This window comes from Eleutherodactylus coqui, chromosome 4 (assembly GCF_035609145.1).
Source record: "Eleutherodactylus coqui strain aEleCoq1 chromosome 4, aEleCoq1.hap1, whole genome shotgun sequence".
Lineage (NCBI taxonomy): Eukaryota > Metazoa > Chordata > Amphibia > Anura > Eleutherodactylidae > Eleutherodactylus > Eleutherodactylus coqui.
The window spans coordinates 286,347,461-286,354,431 of record NC_089840.1 but is presented as its reverse complement, the minus strand read 5'-3'; positions in this window follow the sequence as shown (position 1 = coordinate 286,354,431).

Sequence of the window (6,971 nt, the reverse complement as noted above, 5' to 3'; positions counted from 1 at the left end):
TCACAGCACTTACTTACACAGCGCTGACGGCGGGGGAATTCAAAGCTGAGCAGGGAGATGACAGTGGGGAGAATTCTCAAGCAGCTTGCCGCACCACCAAGGAGACCATTGCTCCGGGGACACAGACACCAACTGGGAGGTGAGTATTGCGGGTTTTTTTGTTGTTGTTTTTTTTACCTCGCTCGAGTATAAGCCGAGGGGGGCTTTTTCAGCATAAAAAAATGTGCTGAAAAACTAGGCTTATACTCGAGTATATATGGTGATTGTTTTTTGTTCAGTCATTTGTTACTATTTTATGCTCTCATCATCCGTAACATACATATTATAACAAACATTACATATTTAAATACCGGTAACAATTTTTTCTTTTAATGCACATGGTTTAAATTCTCCTTTTAGAAAAAGGTCTGCATGGAAAGAAGCTTTAAATTTGGGCAGACATAGTTTGTATACAAGAATCACAACTCAAGGCTTCTGCACCACCCATTATGACCCACCCAAAATTCCCAATTATATTTACCGCAAATGAAAACAAAAAGCAAGCGGGAGTAATTATAGCTAGAAGAGATTCCCTTAAATTTACAGTGATAGAGCAAATAATAGGATCAAAAGGATGTTATATTATTCTGTCCTGTATTATGAACTCAGCGCACGTGACATTAGCCAATGTGTATGCACCAAATATGATAATGGGTAAAGAGGAAACACTTTTATGTAGAGACCTTAATATTATACTGCATAGAGCTATTTGTACCACATATAGCCCCTCACTTAGACAGTGGCTTCAAAAAGAGGCACTATATGACACTACGGCCACCATGTATTCATCTGTGGGTAAGCCATCAAAATTTTTGGCAAGGAGGGTCAAGTAAAGAGAAGCTAAAACAAAGATCTCTTTTGCGTGGGATCCAGGGAGGCATGGCTTAAAAATTTCCCATCCTGAACAAATCACAGAAACATTCAGGGCCTACTATGAAGGATTATATAATATTCATAATGACCCAAGTAGGTTTCTCCCCATTGATAATTTTTTACAACAGGTTCCTCTTCCGACTATCCTTAAGGAAGAAAGTGAAACATTGGAAACACCCTTTTCCCTGTTCGAATTAAAAGAGACAGGATCTAAGTTGTAGGTTCTTTATAAAAAAGAAATTAGCCCCATATTTAGTAGAAACATTAAATACAGCAGCTCAAAAGAGGACTCTCCCAGATGAGTTCTTACAAGCCACTATTGTCACCCTACCGAAACCTGGCAAGGAACCGAGCTCCCCCGGTAATTTCCGTCCCATTTCCCTACCTAATATAGACACAAAAATCTATATTAAAATAGTAGCTAAATGTTTACTTAAAGGGGTTGTCCCGCGAAACAAAGTGGGGGTATACACTTCTGTATGGCCATATTAATGCACTTTGTAATGTACATTGTGCATTAATTATGAGCCATACAGAAGTTATTCACTTACCTGTTCCGTTGCTAGCGTCCCCGTCTCCATGGTGCCGTCTAATCGCCCGATTAGACGCGCTTGCGCAGTCCGGTCTTCTCCCTTCTGAATGGGGCCGTTCGTGCCGGAGAGCGGCTCCTCGTAGCTCCGCCCCGTCACGTGTGCCGATTCCAGCCAATCAGGAGGCTGGAATCGGCAATGGACCGCACAGAAGACCTGCGGTCCACCGAGGGTGAAGATCCCGGCGGCCATCTTCACAAGGGAAGTCAGAAGTCGCCGGAGCGCGGGGATTCGGGTAAGTACTGGACGGTTTGTTTTTTTTATGCCTGCATCGGGTTTGTCTCGCGCCGAACGGGGGGGCTATTGAAAAAAAAAAAACCCGTTTCGGCGCGGGACAACCCCTTTAATTTACTACCCCAAACAATACACTGTGATCAAGTAAGTTTCACAAAAGGCAGACAGTCTTCAGACAGTACACGAAGAATTATAGACTTAATAGACTTAATACATAGTGTGGAACTGACTCATACTGCAACAGTCCTACTAGCACTAGACGCTGAAAAGGCATTAGATAGGGTTCAATGGGGCTTTGCATTCATGGCCCTTGAAAAATTCAGTTTAGGACAAAAGTTAATTAGAATGATCAAAACACTATATACAAATCCGCCAGCCAAAGTGTTGGTGGACGGGACTCTATCAGATTCCTTTACTATCACTAATGGTGTTAGACAGGGATACCCATTATACCCACTTGTCTTTATTCTGGCTATTGAACTGCTGGCAGAATTAATCCCCATTAATGCAAAAGTGGGTGGCAGTCAACATAAAATTGCCATATTCGCAGACGGCATTATTTTACCGTTATCCAAATCCCTTCAATCTTTACGAGAAACGTGGTAGATTATCGAAAAATAGAGTTTAGAGTATAGTAGAGTTTCTTATTTTGTTTAAATACTAGAAAATCTCAAATCGTGGGAATTACCATCTCACCTAATCATGAGGAAATTCCCATTTGATTGGCAAGTGGACAGTGTGCCTTACCTAGAAATAACACTGACTTATGCTCTAAGACTGTTACTTGAAAAAAAACTTTGCTCCTTTGCTGACATCTCTATACCAAGAATTAAACTCTTATAAATCACACCATTTGCTCTGGCGAAGTAAAATATCAGGGTGCAAAATGTTGACACTTCCCAAACTGCTTTATGCCTTCAGAGCCCTTTGAATTATAGTACCAATGACATGGAACTAGAAAGCAAAATACTGAAGGGCTGGAACAGGATCCGTAAACATGTTCAAAGTGAGGTATCGCGGGAAAGGGTGATGCACTACGCCATATATGGCTTCAACATACCTGCCGCACCGCATAGACCTAAACATTTGCTCGAATGCCCAAGGTGTGGCACTGACTTTGAACATGACATATGGTCGTGTACATATGTAAACGCATTCTGGACTACCAAAGCACAACATATCTTGACTAAATGGAAGATAAAAATATCAGTAGATATATAATTCATGCTATTCCACGCTGAACCACAACAGACAATGGACTCGCCAGACCAACAGACAATGGACTCGCCAGACCAACAGACAATGGACTCGCCAGACCAACAGACAATGGACACGCCAGACCAACAGACAATGGACACGCCAGACCAACAGACAATGGACACGCCAGACCAACAGACAATGGACACGCCAGACCAACAGACAATGGACACGCCAGACCAACAGACAATGGACACGCCAGACCAACAGACAATGGACACGCCAGACCAACAGACAATGGACACGCCAGACCAACAGACAATGGACTCGCCAGACCAACAGACAATGGACACGCCAGACCAACAGACAATGGACACGCCAGACCAACAGACACGCCAGACCAACAGACAATGGACACGCCAGACCAACAGACAATGGACACGCCAGACCAACAGACAATGGACTCGCCAGACCAACAGACAATGGACTCGCCAGACCAACAGACAATGGACTCGCCAGACCAACAGACAATGGACTCGCCAGACCAACAGACAATGGACTCGCCAGACCAACAGACAATGGACTCGCCAGACCAACAGACAATGGACTCGCCAGACCAACAGACAATGGACTCGCCAGACCAACAGACAATGGACTCGCCAGACCAACAGACAATGGACTCGCCAGACCAACAGACAATGGACTCGCCAGACCAACAGACAATGGACACGCCAGACCAACAGACAATGGACACGCCAGACCAACAGGCAATGGACACGCCAGACCAACAGGCAATGGACACGCCAGACCAACAGGCAATGGACACGCCAGACCAACAGACAATGGACACGCCAGACCAACAGACAATGGACTCGCCAGACCAACAGACAATGGACTCGCCAGACCAACAGACAATGGACTCGCCAGACCAACAGACAATGGACTCGCCAGACCAACAGACAATGGACTCGCCAGACCAACAGACAATGGACACGCCAGACCAACAGACAATGGACACGCCAGACCAACAGACAATGGACACGCCAGACCAACAGACAATGGACTCGCCAGACCAACAGACAATGGACTCGCCAGACCAACAGACAATGGACACGCCAGACCAACAGACATTACCACCTTTCCTATATATTTTTCTCTTGGCAGCCAAACACGCCATACTTCAACACTGGTTAGAACCAACAATGCCAGATGTAATGGAGGTAGAAGCACAACTCATACATGTAATGACAATAGAAAGAATAGAAGTGGAGCGCAACAAGGAGAAAGGGGCAAAACACCATTTTAGAAAATGGAAACATTTTCTGGTATCGCATTTCTCAGATTCTGATATTTCGGCTATAGTTGCTCTCTGCAAATACACAAAATGGTACCAAATAAGAGGAATTGAAAGGAACATTAGGAAGACTAGCGGGACGAGAGAGAAGCTGATCTTCCCAAAGAGAACTGACACATTTCAGAAAATCGCAAGAATCTGACAAACCACGACACAACGGGGGCAAATTGATATGAAAGATCATCATCCTTATCCCCCCAAATCCATATTTTCCCCAATCTATTATGCTCCCCCCAATAGTTTCAGGGAAAGAATAACTTTTTCACTTTTTTATCTTTTGGAAATTATTAGATATATGAATATTTACAATACAAGTACGCTCCATCTAGGGTTTTGTTTTTTTAGAATACAAACAGCTGATTTAGTATCCATATGTTACACCTGGTCTAGGCTATGTAAAACAACAAGCGTGATGTCAATGTCTTTGTACTTATTTTTATTGAAAATCATGCAAAAATCAACAAATAAAGAGAAGTTTGAAAAAAGAAAAACATATTACGGACTTCATATGGGAAGGAAAAAGACCCAGAGTGGCATTAAAGGGGTTGTCTCGCGGCGAAAGCGAAAAAAAAATTTTTTCACTTACCCCCGCATTCTGCCCTGTTAAAAAGAAAGCATAGGTTAGTTTTTAAAAATAGCATTGCGCTTACCTGCATCAGCGTTCTGCAGCTTCTTCTTTTCTTCTTTTAAAGATGGCGCCGCTGGTCTTCTCCCACGGTGCACCGCGGGTCTTCTCCCATGGTGCACCGTGGATTTTCTTCTCCTTCCTTGCGTTCCATTGCCGATTCCAGCCTCCTGATTGGCTGGAATCGGCACACGTGACGGGGCGGAGCTACGATGACGACGCGGTGACCAGCTCTCCGGCACGAGCGGCCCCATTCACCAGGCAGAAGCACGGACTGTGCAAGCGCGTCTAAAAACGCCAGAAGACATCGAAATTAGACGGAGCCATGGAGATGGGGACGCCAGCGACGGAGCAGGTAAGTGAATAACTTCTGTATGGCTCATATTTAATGCACGATGTACATTACAAAGTGCATTAATATGGCCGTACAGAAGTGTATAACCCCAATTGCTGCTGCAGGACAACCCCTTTAAGCATTCTAGCACTCCAAATGGGAAAACGAGGGGTTGGGGAACCAAAGTAGGAGGCTTATCATAAGGCCTCAATTACAAATCAAACAAAACAATGGCTAATCCCAACAAAAGGCATAGGCTGGCAAGGAATCGAGGAAAGAATGATAGGCCAAAGGTCTCTGAATGCCTCACTATGGGCATCTACTATGTCTCTCTGAAGAAATGCCCCACCACTAAAATTAGCATTCCAAATTCATCCCCTACAATTCAAGCCTCTCTAGAAAATTGGAAATTACTTAATCCAAAACTTAAATATCAATACCCAATCAACCTATTGATATACTAGAATTTTTTAAATCAAATATGTGTCTTTGAACGTTTGGAAATCAAAAGGGATTTGGCATCTAGAAAAGATCTTGGAGGGGCCTGATGTCATGCCTTTTGATACTTTAAAGGAATAAATTTAATCTTCCGGAAGGTGAAAGTTTACGATATTTCCAAGTGCGTTTCTGTTAAACACCCCAACAAATAAATCCCACCTAGGAGATATAGAACTGCCTAACTAGTAACCACATGATCAGTAAAAAAGTTCATATGGTAAATTTGGAAAAAGAGCAGAAAGAAGAGCAGAAACCTGGGGAGCGGCATTTAAACTTGTGCCACAAGCAACTAACGGAGCAGGGATCCTTGACGTTTATATTAAAATCATAACTCGTTAATATTTGACCCCCATTGCCCTTAAAAATAGAGGTTTAGGAAACCACTACCTACGCTGAGGAGGCTGCGGCCGCAAAGGCTTTCATTCATATATTTTGGCCTATGTTTGAATGACTGTTGGAAAGAGATATAGTCCATGATGCAAAACATCTCAAATTCCACTTTCACTAGACCAGTGTTCCCCAACTCCAGTCCTCAGGGACCGCCAACAGGTCATGTTTTCAGGATTTCCTCAGTGTTGCACAGGTGATGTAATTATTGTTGATGCCTCAGACATTGCCACAGGTGTTCTTACTATAGGATATCCTGAAAACATGACCTGTTGGTGGTCCCTGAGGACTGGATTTGGGGACCCCTGCACTAGACGACCTAAAAAGTCATTTTACTCCTAAATTTGGAGAATATCCTTAAAGGGGTTGTCCCAAGAAAGCAAGTTGGGGTAAGCACTTCTGTATGGCCATATTAATGCACTTTGTAATGTACATTGTGCATTAAATATGAGCCATACAGAAGTTATTCACTTACCTGTTCCGTTGCTAGCGTCCCCGTCTCCATGGTGCCGTCTAATTTCAGCGTCTAATCGCCCGATTAGACGCGCTTGCGCAGTCCGGTCTTCTCCGTGTTGAATGGGGCCGCTCGTGCCGGAGAGCTGCTCCTCGTAGCTCCGCCCCGTCACGTGTGCCGATTCCAGCCAATCAGGAGTCTGGAATCGGCAATGGACCGCACAGAGCCCACGGTGCATCGTGGGTGAAGATCCCGGCAGCCATCTTGCTAAGGTAAGGAAGAAGTCGCCGCAGCGCGGGGATTCGGGTAAGTACTAAACGTTTTTTTTTTTTAACACATGCATTGGGTTTGTCTCGCTCCGAACGGGGGGCCTATTGAAAAAAAAA